Source organism: Triticum dicoccoides, chromosome 6B (genome assembly GCF_002162155.2).
Source record: "Triticum dicoccoides isolate Atlit2015 ecotype Zavitan chromosome 6B, WEW_v2.0, whole genome shotgun sequence".
In the NCBI taxonomy this organism is placed as follows: domain Eukaryota; kingdom Viridiplantae; phylum Streptophyta; class Magnoliopsida; order Poales; family Poaceae; genus Triticum; species Triticum dicoccoides.
The window spans coordinates 543,790,965-543,803,118 of NC_041391.1; the positions used below are offsets into that span (position 1 = coordinate 543,790,965).

Genomic DNA, 12,154 nt, shown 5'->3' on the forward strand with positions numbered 1-12,154 from the left:
CTCCGGGTGGGGTAAATCATCACCAATGATCCTCTCATCGGGAGGGGTCAATCTCCATCAACATCTGCACTAGCACCATCTCCTCAAAACCCTAGTTCATCTGTTGTATCCAATGTTGTATCCAAAGCCACAAATTGGTACTCGTGGGTTGCTAGTAGTGTTGATTACTCCTTGTAGTTGATGCTAATTGGTTTACTTGGTGGAAGATCATATGTTCAGATACTTAATGCTTATTAATACTCCTCTGATTATGAACATGAATATGCTTTGTGAGTAGTTATGTTTGTTCCTCAGGACATGGGTGAAGTCTTGCTATTAGTAGTCATGTGAATTTGGTATTCGTTCGATATTTTGATGAGATGTATGTTGTCTCTCCTCTAGTGGTGTTCTGTGAACGTCGACTACATGACACTTCACCATTGTTTGGGCCTAGAGAAAGGCATTGGGAAGTAATAAGTAGATGATGGGTTGCTAGAGTGACAAAAGCTTAAACCCTAGTTTATGCGTTGCTTCGTAAGGGGCTGATTTGGATTGACTAGTTTCATGCTATGGTTAGGTTTACCTTAATACTTCTTTTGTAGTTGCGGATGCTTGCAATAGGGGTTAATCATAAGTGGGACGCTTGTCCAAGAAAGGGCAGTACCCAAGCACCGGTCCACCCACATATCAAATTATCAAAGTAACGAACGCGAATCATATGAGCGTGATCAAACTATCTTGACGATAATTCCCATGTGTCCTTGGGTGTGCTTTTCTCATTATAAGAACTTGTCCAAGCTTGTACTTTGTTACAAAAAGGATTGGGCCACCTTGCTGCACCTTATTTACTTTCATTGCTTGTTACCCGTTACAAATTATCTTATCACAAAACTATATGTTACCTACAATTTTAGTGCTTGCAGAGAATACCTTACTGAAAACCGCTTGTCATTTCCTTCTACTCCTCGTTGGGTTCGACACTCTTACTTATTGAAAGGACTATGATAGATCCCCTATACTTGTTGGTCATCAATGATCATATCAATCTTGGAACCACTTCAAACATACATCATCACTTCATCCTTAACTAGTCTCTATTTATTCTGTAACTCCTGTTTCGAGTTACTAATCTTAGTAACCGAACAAGTATCGAATAACCTGGGGATACTATGAACACTAGCAAGGTACACATCAATAACCTGTATATAAAATATACCTTTGTTCACTTTGCCATCCCTCTTTTCCACCAAATATTTGGGGTAGTTCCGCTTCCAGTGACTATTTCTTTTGCAGTAGAAGCACTCAGTTTCTGGTTTAGGTCTATCTTTGGGCTTCTTCATGGGAGTGACAACTTGCTTGCCATTCTATTTGAAGTTCCCTTTCTTTCACTTTGCCCTTTTCTTGAAACTGGTGGTATTGTCAATCATCAACACTTGATGCTTTTTCTTGATTTCTACCTTCGTCGATTTCAGCATCACAAAGAGCTCGGGAATCATTTTCGTCATCCCTTGCATACTATAGTTCATCACGAAGTTCTAGTAACTTGGTGATGGTGACTAGAGAACTCTGTCAATCACTATCTTATCTGGAAGATTAACTCCCACTTGATTCAAGCGATTGTAGTAGCCAGACATTCTGAGTACATGCTCACTAGCTGAGCAATTCTCCTCTATCTTTTAGGCGAAGTATTTGTCGGAGGTCTCATACCTCTCGACACGGGCATGAGTCTGAAATACCAATTTCAGCTCTTGGAACATCTCATATGCTCTGTGGCATTCAAAACTTTTTTGAAGTCTCAGTTCTAAGCCGTAAAGCATGGTGCACAAAACTATCAAGTAGTCGTCATATTGAGCTAGCAAAACGTTCATAACGTCTGCGTCTGCTCCTGAATAGGTCTGTCACCTAGCGGTGCATCAAGGACATAATTCTTCTGTGCAGCAACGAGGATAAAACTGAGATCATGGACCCAGTCTGCATTATTGCTACTATCATCTTTCAACTTATTTTTCTCTAGGAACATATCAAAAAATAGTGAAGCTACAACGCGAGTTATTGATCTACAACATAATTTGCAAAATACTATCATGACTAAGTTCATGATAAATTAAAGTTCAATTAATCATATTACTTAAGAACTCCCACTTAGATAGACATCTCTCCAGTCATCTAAATGATCCCGTGATCCATATCAACTAAACCAGTTACGATCATCATGTGAGATGGAGTAGTTTTCAATGGTGTACATCTCTATGTTGATCATATCTACTATATGATTCACGCTCGACCTTTTAGTCTCCAGTGTTCCGAGGCCATATCTGCATATGCTAGGCTCATCAAGTTTAACCCGAGTAGTCTGCGTGTACAAAACTGGCTTGCACCCGTTGTATGTGAATGTAGAGCTTATCAGACTCGATCATCATGTGATGTCTCGGCACGAGAAACTATCGCAACGGTGCATACTCAGGGAGAACACTTATACCTTGAAATTCAGTAAGGGGTCATCTTATAATGCTACTACCGTACTAAGCAAAATAAGATGCATAAAAGATAAACATCACATGCAATCAAAATATGTGACATGATATGGCCATCATCATCTTGTGCTCATGATCTCCATCACCAAAGCATCGTCATGATTTCCATCATCACTGGCGTGACACCTTGATCTCCATCATAGAATCGTTGTCGTCTCGCCAACTATTGCTTCTACGACTATCGCTACCGCTTAGTGATAACGTAAAACAATTACATGGCGATCGCATTGCATACAATAAAGCGACAATCATATGGCTCCTGCCAGTTGCCGATAACTCTGTTACAAAACATGATCATCTCATACAACAATTTATATCACATCATGTCTTGACCATATCACATCAGAGGCGTAGACAAGTTAGACGTCCTCTACTTTGTTGTTGCAAATTTTACGTGGCTGCTACAGGCTTCTAGCAAGAAACGTTCTTACCAATGCATCAAAACCACAACGATTTTTCATCAAGTGTGATGTTTTAACCTTCAACAAGGACCGGCCATAGTCAAACTCAATTCAATTAAAGTTGGAGAAACAGACACCCGTAGCCACCTATGTGCAAAAGCACATTGGTAGAACCAGTCTCATGAACGCGGTCATGTAATGTCGGTCCGGGTTGCTTAATCCAACAATACCTCCGAATCAAAGTAAAACATTGGTGGTAAGTAATATGACTATTATCGCCCACAACTTGTTGTGTTCTACTCGTGCATATAACATCTACGCATAGACCTAGATCTGATACCACCGTTGGGGAACGTAGTAATTTCAAAATTTTCCTACGATCACGCAAGATCTATCTAGGAGATGCATAGCAATGAGAGGGGAGAGTGTGTCCATGTACCCTCGTAGACTGAAAGCGGAAGCGTTTAGTAACGCGGTTGATGTAGTCAAACGTCTTCGCGATCCAACCTATCCAAGTACCGAACGTACGACACCTCTGCGTTCAGCACACGTTCAGCTCGATGACGTCCCTCATGCTCTTGATCCAGTTGAGTACGACGGTGAGTTACCTCAGCACAACGGCGTGGCAACGATGATGATGTTATCGGCGCAGGGCTTCGCCTAAGCACTACGACGATATGATCGAGGTGTGTAACTGTGGAGGGGGGCACCGCACATAGCTAAGGAAAAACTTGGTGTGTCTTTGGGGTGCCCCCTGCCCACGTATGTAAAGGAGGGAGGGAGAGAGGCTGGCCCCTTAGGGGTGCGCCAAGAGTATGAAGTCCTACTAGGACTTCCAAGTCCTAGTAGGAATCCCTTTCCTTTTTGGACTAGGAGAGAAGGAAAGAGGGAAAGAGAGAGGGAGTACGAAACGGCAAGGGGGGCGCCACCCCCTTCCCCTAGTCCAATTCATACCCATGGGGGGCGCACCACCTCCCCATGGACTGCCTCCTCCTTTCCCGTATGGCCCAATAAGGCCCATTACTTCTCCGGGTAAATTCCCGTAACTCCCCGGTACTCCGAAAAATACCCGAATCACTCGGAACCTTTTCGATGTCCGAATATAGCCTTCCAATATATCAATCTTTATGTCTCGACCATTTCGAGACTCCTCACCACATCCATGATCTCATCCGGGACTCTGAACAAACATCAGTCATAAAAACACATAACTCATAATACAAATCGTCATCGAACGTTAAGCGTGGGGACGCTACGGGTTCGAAAACTATGTAGACATGATCGAGACATATCTCCGGTCAATAACCAATAGAGGAACCTGGATGCTCATATTGGCTCGTACATATTCTATGATGATATTTATCGGTCAAACCACGTAACAACATACGTTGTTCCCTTTGTCATCGGCATGTTACTTGCCCGAGATTTGATCATCGGTATCATCATACCTAGTTCAATCTTGTTACCGGCAAGTCGCTTTACTCGTTCCTTAATGCTTCATCCCGCAACTAACTCATTAGTCACATTGCTTGCAAGGCTTATAGTGATGAACATTACCGAGAGGGCCCAAAGATACCTCTCCGAAATACGGAGTCACAAATCCTAATCTCGATCTATGCCAACCCAACAAACACCTTCGGAGACACCTGTAGAGTGTCTTTATAATCACCCATTTACGTTGTGACATTTGATAGCACACAAGGTGTTCCTACGGTATACGGGAGTTGCATAATCTCATAGTGTGAGGAACATGTATAAGTCATGAAGAAAGCAGTAGCAATGAAACTGTAACGATCATAATGCTAAGCTAACGAATGGGTCTTGTCCATCACATCATTCTCCTAATGATGTGATCCCATTCATAAAATGACAACACATGTCTATGGTTAGGAAACATAACCATCTTTGATTAACGAGCTAGTCAAGTAGAGGCATACTAGGGACACTATGTTTTGTCTATGTATTCACACATGTACTAAGTTACCAGTTAATAAAAGTCTAGCATGAATAATAAACTTTATCATGAAATAAGGAAATAAATAATAACTTTATTATTGCCTCTAGGGCATATTTCCTTCATGAGGAAGGTAGAACTTGATGAGGTAATTGTACCTTCTCCCGAATTGGAAAGTAGTTAATCACAAAAATCAGTTCCAGTGATTCCTACACCGATTAGTGAGGAAGCTAATGATGATGATCAAGAAACTTCAGATCAAGTTACTACAGAACCTTGTAGGTCTTCCGGAGTACGGTCTGCACCAGAGTGGTAAGGTAATCCTATTCTGGAAGTCATGTTAGTAGACCATGATGAACCTACGAACTATGAGGAAGCGATGATGAGCCTAGATTCTGCGAAATGGCTCGAGGCCATTAAATCTGAGATGGGATCCATGTATAAGAACAAAGTGTGGACTTTGGCGTATTTGCCCGATGATCGGCAAGCCATATTAAATAAATGGATCTTCAAGAGGAATACGGGCGCTGATGGTAGTGTTACTATCTACAAAGCTTGACTTGTCGCAAAATGTTTTCGACAAGTTCAAGGTGTTGACTATAATGAGATTTTCTCAACTCTAGTGACGCTTAAATCCGTCGGAATCATGTTAGCAGTTGCCATATTTTCTGGCAAATGGATGTCAAAACTGCATTTCTTAAATGGATATTTCTTAAAGAAAAATTGTATATGATGCAACCAAAAGGTTTTGTCTATCCTAAGGGTCCTAACAAGGCATTGCAAGATCCAGCGATCCATCTATGGACTCGTGCAAGCATCTCGGAATTGGAATATACGCTTTAATGAGTTGATCAAAGCATATAGTTTTATACAGACTTGCGGTGAAGCCTGTATTTACAAGAAAGTGAGTGGGAGCACTATGGCCTTTCTGATAATTATATGTGAATGACATATTGTTGATCAAAAATGATGTAGAATGTTTCTGGAAAGCGTAAAGGAGAGTTTGAAAGGAGATTTTCAAAGAAAGACCTCGATGAAGCTGCTTACATATTGGGCATCAAGATCTATAGAGATAGATGAAGACGCTTGATAAGATATTTTCAATGAGTACATACCTTGACAAGTTTTTTGAAAGAGTTCAAAATGGATTAGTCAAAGAAGGAGTTCTTGCCTGTATTACAAGGTGTAAACTTGAGTAACACTCAAAGCCCGACCACGTCAGAAGATAGAAAGAGAATGAAAGTCATGCCCTATGCCTCAGTCATAGGTTCTATAAAGTATGCCATGCTATGTACCAAACCAGTTGTGTGCCTTGCTATGAGTTTGGCAAAAGGGGGTACGATAGTGATCCAGGAGTGGATCACTATATAGTGGTCAAAGTTATTCTTAGTTACCTAAGAGGACTAAGGAAGTATTTCTCGGTTATGGAGGTGATAAAGAGTTCATCGTAAAGAGTTGCGTTGATGCAAGCTTTTACACCGATCCAGATGACTCTAAGTCTCAATCTGGATACATATTGAAAGTGGGAGCAATTAGCTAGAGTAGCTCCATGCAGAGCATTGTAGACATAGAATATTTGCAAAATAAATACGACTCTAAATGTGACAGATCCGTTGACTAAACTTCTCTCACGAGCAAAACATGATCACACCTTACTACTCTTTGGGTGTTAATCACATAGCGATGTGAACTAGATTATTGACTCTAGTAAACCCTTTGGGTGTTGGTCACATGGCGATGTGAACTATGGGTGTTAATCACATACAGATGTGAACTATTGGTGTTAAATCACATGGCGATGTGAACTAGATTATTGACTCTGGTGCAAGTGGGAGACTGAAGGAAATATGCCCTAGAGGCAATAATAAAGTTTTTATTTATATTTCCTTATATCATGATAAATGTTTATTATTCATGCTAGAATTGTATTAACCGGAAACTTAGTACATGTGTGAATACATAGACAAAACATAGTGTCCCTAGTATGCCTCTACTTGACTAGCTCGTTTATCAAAGATGGTTATGTTTCCTAACCATAGACATGTGTTGTCATTTGATGAATGGGATCACATAATTAGGAGAATGATGTGATGGACAAGACCCATCTGTTAGCTTAGCATTATGATCATTACAGTTTCATTGCTACTGCTTTCTTAATGACTTATACATGTTTCTCAGACTATGAGATTAGGCAACTCCCGAATACTGGAGGAACACCTTGTGTGCTATCAAACATCACAACGTAAATGGGTGATTATAAAGATGCTCTACAGGTGTCTACGAAGGTGTTTGTTGGGTTGGCATAGCTCGAGATTAGGATTTGTCACTCTGAGTATCGGAGAGGTATCTCTGGGCCCTCTCGGTAATGCACATCATAACAAGCCTTACAAGCAATGTGAATAATGAGTTAGTTATGGGATGATGTATTACGGAACGAGTAAAGAGACTTGCCGGTAACGAGATTGAACTAGGTATGAAGATACCGACAATCGAATCTCGGGCAAGTAACATACCGATGACAAAGGGAATAATGTATGTTGTCATAACGGTTCGACCGATAAAGATCTTCGTAGAATGTGTAGGAGCCAATATAGGCATCCAGGTTCCGTTATTGGTTATTGACTAGAGAGGTGTCTCAGTCATGTCTACATAGTTCTCAAACCCGTAGGGTCCGCACGCTTAACGTTCGTTGACGATGTAGTATTATATGAGTTATGTATGTTGGTGACCGAATGTTGTTCGGAGTCCCGGGTGTGATCACGGACATGACAAGGAACTCCAGAATGGTCCGAAGATAAAGATTGATATATGGTATAATAGTGTTTGGTCTCTGGAAGGGTTCCGGATGTTTCTCGATATATTTGGGTACGAGAACACTTTATTTGGGCCAAAAGGGAACGCCCACAAGGTTTATGGAAAGTGCAAAAGGAAGTTTTATGGAGTCCAGGGGCCGGACGCCAGGGTCCCTGGCGTCTGGGTCCAGACGCCGGGAACCCTGGCGTCTGGCCCTGGAGTCCGAGAAGGACTCTTGCCTTTCGGGTGAAACCGACTTTGTGGAGGCTTTTAATCCAAGTTTCAACCCCAAGGCTCAACATATAAATAGAGGGGCAGGTCTACCACCCAAGACACATCAAGAAACACCAAGCCGTGTGCCGGGAACCCCGTCCCCTCTAGTTTATCCTCCGTCATAGTTTCTGTAGTGCTTAGGCGAAGCCCTGCGGAGATTGTTCTTCACCAACACCGTCACCATGCCATCATGCTGTCGGAACTCATCTAGTACTTCGCCTGTCTTGCTGGATCAAGAAGGCGAGGACGTCATCGAGCTAAAAGTGTGCTGAACGCGGAGGTGCCGTACGTTCGGTACTTGATCGGGACGGATCGTGAAGGTGTACGACTACATCAACCACGTTGATAAATGCTTCCGCTTTGCGATCTTCAAGGGTATGAAGATACACTCCCCCTCTCGTTGCTATACATCACCTAGATAGATCTTGCGTGATCGTAGGATTTTTTTTGAAATTGCATGTTACGTTCCCCAATAGAGGCGCCACCACAGCGCCACCTTGTGGCGCCTCCTGAGAGAAAGCTGGGCGATGCCAGGTTGGAAGCCGCCCATTCCAATTTGTTTTTTCTATCTTTGGTAACACATGGACATGACATTTAAATAAGAAGTTGCACTACAAATTTCGAAAGAGCTAAATAAATGACACTCAAATACAAGGAGATTAGGGCATCTGAAACACAAAACACTGGAAGGCATGATATAGAATCAGACAAAGGGAGAGAGGCCACACATACTCATGAAGTAATAATTGTATTCAATTGTGACATGAAGTGCTACACCAAAACTATGAGAACGCAACGACTGAAAATTTAAAGCAGCTTCAAACTGAATGCTCAAATTGTAAAATCACCAAGAAATGTCACTCAGTTCCATGGAGATCATTGGCTACCAGTTCTTGACATGCCCTGCAAAGCAATGAGAGGAAGACACTCTTCATCATATCTCCCAAGAACAGAGACGAGGATACATGCAGCAAGAAGTGCACAAGTTATTCTATCCGCATTTAATAACCTGTTATCAAAGAAGCATACATGACATACAGGTTATTCTTGTGCCTCAATAATTAAAACTAATGATGTTGTACAAAGACCATGGATGAAGGGGCAAGGAGAACAGTAGAAACATCTGGTATACTTGGAGGTGGTACATAGACGACTCGGGAGTGACTTCTTCTCAATGCAGAGGAGCACGATAATCGATGGTGCTGCTTCAACATGTCCTTTTCTTAGCCGCAGCTGTGTCCTGTGAGGCACATTGAGTTATCAAATCCTATTTTCACGTCATAACCAGATAGAGGGAAGAGAGCACCGTAGGCAAATACAAAGCTAGTGTACAATTGTTCAAATGTAAACGCATGGCAAAACCGTAGATACATAAAACATGAGACCCAATAAAAATTCAGATATAGAAATGTGAGATACAAAGCACCATTTTACAATAGCCACAAAGGAAACCAACAATGGCCAGCATCGAGTAGTCACCCAGGAGCTTGCTGGCTAGCACCATCAATGATAGCCACCCTAGGTTCTATCCTCGGATCTACCTTGATTGAGGCATCACTCTTTTCTAATGGCTTGGACACCCAACAACAATCAACAAAAGGTTGACCTATAAACAACTAGAATAAAAATCAGGATGACCTTAAAAATATGTATTCAAGAAGATGAACACAACAATAAGAAGTTCTGGCAAGATAAAAGTCTCAATTTATGTTGTTTGAATAGATAGACACATGTAATAGTTTTTCCTTTTCCCTCTTGGATTTCTTAAAAAGTGTGTGCATATGCTAGTTAGAAGTTAGACCAACGACGCACTCGAATCAAAACAGGAATAAATCATCCGTGGCGAGCAGAAAACAAATGATCATATCAGGGCTCTGCCAACATACAGCTAAGTAAACTGACCATAAAATGGATGATCTAATTAGGGTATGCCGACCAACAACCTAGAAAACTAAAATCATTTATGTTTTTCATGATTCAGCAATGGTGCCTGATGTGTAGATCCATCCAACTAAATTTACAATACTGGCATGCAACCAATATATACTGATTATTCATCGTGCTCTCAGTATATGTAACTCAGTTGCTACTCTGATATGTGCATGGTACACAAAGCAGCCAGACCCTGCATCCAAAGAAATAAAAGGAAAATGCAAGAAAAGTGAGTACCTAGGGAAATAGTAACCGCAGTGTCCCTATTTATAAGCTGCTTCCTCTGAATTCATATTTATCAGCTGCTTCCGTTGACAATAACCTAAAAGAACACCTGGTACATTAACCTTAAGTGTAAGCACATAACACAAGCATGCAACAATTCTTCAGGATAAAGGGTGAATAGCGATGTGCATCAATTACCAGGTCATTTAAGTTAAATAACCATTAGACAAACACCAAAGTTAACTGTATGGCAACCACTTAGCTTCAGACATTGCTACCTTTCAATTGGAAAATATCACAACTCTGTATGCAGATGCATGGGCACTAACAAAACTTCCAATACTATAGCACCTATTATTTTAATTAACTCTGATTCTATCCACCATTGAGTTATGATTTATGATTTTCAAATTTTACTTCATAGCTCTTGATTCTATATTTCATTCTAGATAAACGTTAAGCTTTCTTTCTTACTTCTGTAAGAATCACAAGTAACCATATTGAGGGTATTCAGATATCTGGCGTCAACGCAATATAAATTCCATTGGATAATTCAGATATTGAAGTCATATTTAACTATTGTATTAAGTACAAGTGCTATCTAAAGTGTGAGCGTCTGCTCTAGGTTTCTTCTAGATTAATAAAATGGAGCTGACAAACAAGACAGTGCATATTTTTTAAATGAGTACTAATATTGAGTAGTGAATTTGGTACTTCCAAATTATGCTAAGAAACCAGACCATGTACGGCTACCTAGCTAGTGATGATTTCTTACCTTCAGACTTTACCTTTTACCTTGAGCTGACACCAAAATCAGTATCTGCAAAACAGTTCATAAGCAATTCAGTCTAACCAAGAAAAGAAAAACGAAAGGAGAAAGAGGAAGAAAAATGAGATAGCTAGATTCCAAGGAACAAACACCTAGCAACCAGCCAAAACTGCAAAAGAGCAGTAGAAGCAAGAAGAACTAGCTAAAAGTGAAATGGGAGGTAGAAAGGAAGACAAAATCCAAGCTGAAATAATCTGGATGAGGTCCGCGGTTCAGCCCCGCAGCTCAACCAAAATCCAAGTGACACCAAACATGGTGTGCAAAGCATGAAACCGGAGGAAAAAAGAGAGTAAACAAGCTGAGGAAGTCCTGATGTGAGTTTGTGTGCTATTCCTCTCGGACACGGTGGCGGCCATGGCAGCGGCGGTGGGTTCCATACGGAGACGAAGCCGTCGCTGAGACCACCCGTAAGGAGGGGATCATGCTCATGGCGGCCGTTACCTGCGGTGGGTTCCATACGTCGATGAAACCGTCGCTGAGCCCGCCAGCAAAGAGGGGATCATGCTCGTGGCGCCGGTTACCCGCCTTCTAGCCTACCTAAGGGCTAAGAGGAAGGAAATATAGGATATAAGCATTTAGGCAGTGTATGTAATTGACATAAAGGTATAGAATAAGCCTCTTTAGCATAGTGGTCATTTTTATATGCTGGCTACAGGCAGCAGTGCACTAATTACTACATCATGATTAAGCAAGTTCTACTAACTTTTCACCAACTCACACAATTCTGCACACGTAAAAGTGAATGTCTCTTTTTAGCTAGCTAGGAGGGGATGTAATTAAACAGCAAAGCTACCTTCAAATTAAGGTTGAATGAGGACCTCAGCCTGTTCCCGCAACCAGGCGCACGACAGTGATCCTCTCCTCCACCGATGCCATGCTCCGCGCAACAACCTTCATTTTTTCTTACTTCAGCTCCTGAAGTAAATCTTGAAATTGAAAATGCCACAAAATTAAAGAAATCGACTGAAACTAAAAGATAGATAATAGGTACAATGTACGAATATAAACATCACATATGTACAGGCTCTTTCATCGAATACCTTGTAGGCACAAAACCAAATATGAGATTTTTGAGGGGATTGAATCAAGAGAGAGAGGCGGCCACTGCACCAAATCTAAGAGAGACCGAAATAGAGGTGAGGGTTAGAGCTCGAGCGGAGTAGAGAGGACGAGGACGAGGGTGAACTCTCTGGTGCAGAGGAGGCACGGCCCGACGCTCCACGTGCATCTCATG

General features: G+C 41.5%; 1 long non-coding RNA gene across 1 annotated transcript; it reads right to left on the reverse strand.

Annotated features, from left to right (window-relative positions):
* Positions 1–8,781: 8,781 nt before the first annotated feature.
* LOC119326172 lies at positions 8,782–12,148 on the reverse strand. The gene is made up of 7 exons (XR_005157834.1): positions 11,961–12,148; positions 11,714–11,846; positions 11,362–11,464; positions 10,867–10,911; positions 10,104–10,200; positions 9,067–9,174; positions 8,782–8,837 (listed from the first exon to the last, which is right to left on the reverse strand). It is a non-coding gene; the product is annotated as an uncharacterized LOC119326172 (long non-coding RNA).
* Between the last annotated feature and the right edge of the window lie 6 nt (positions 12,149–12,154).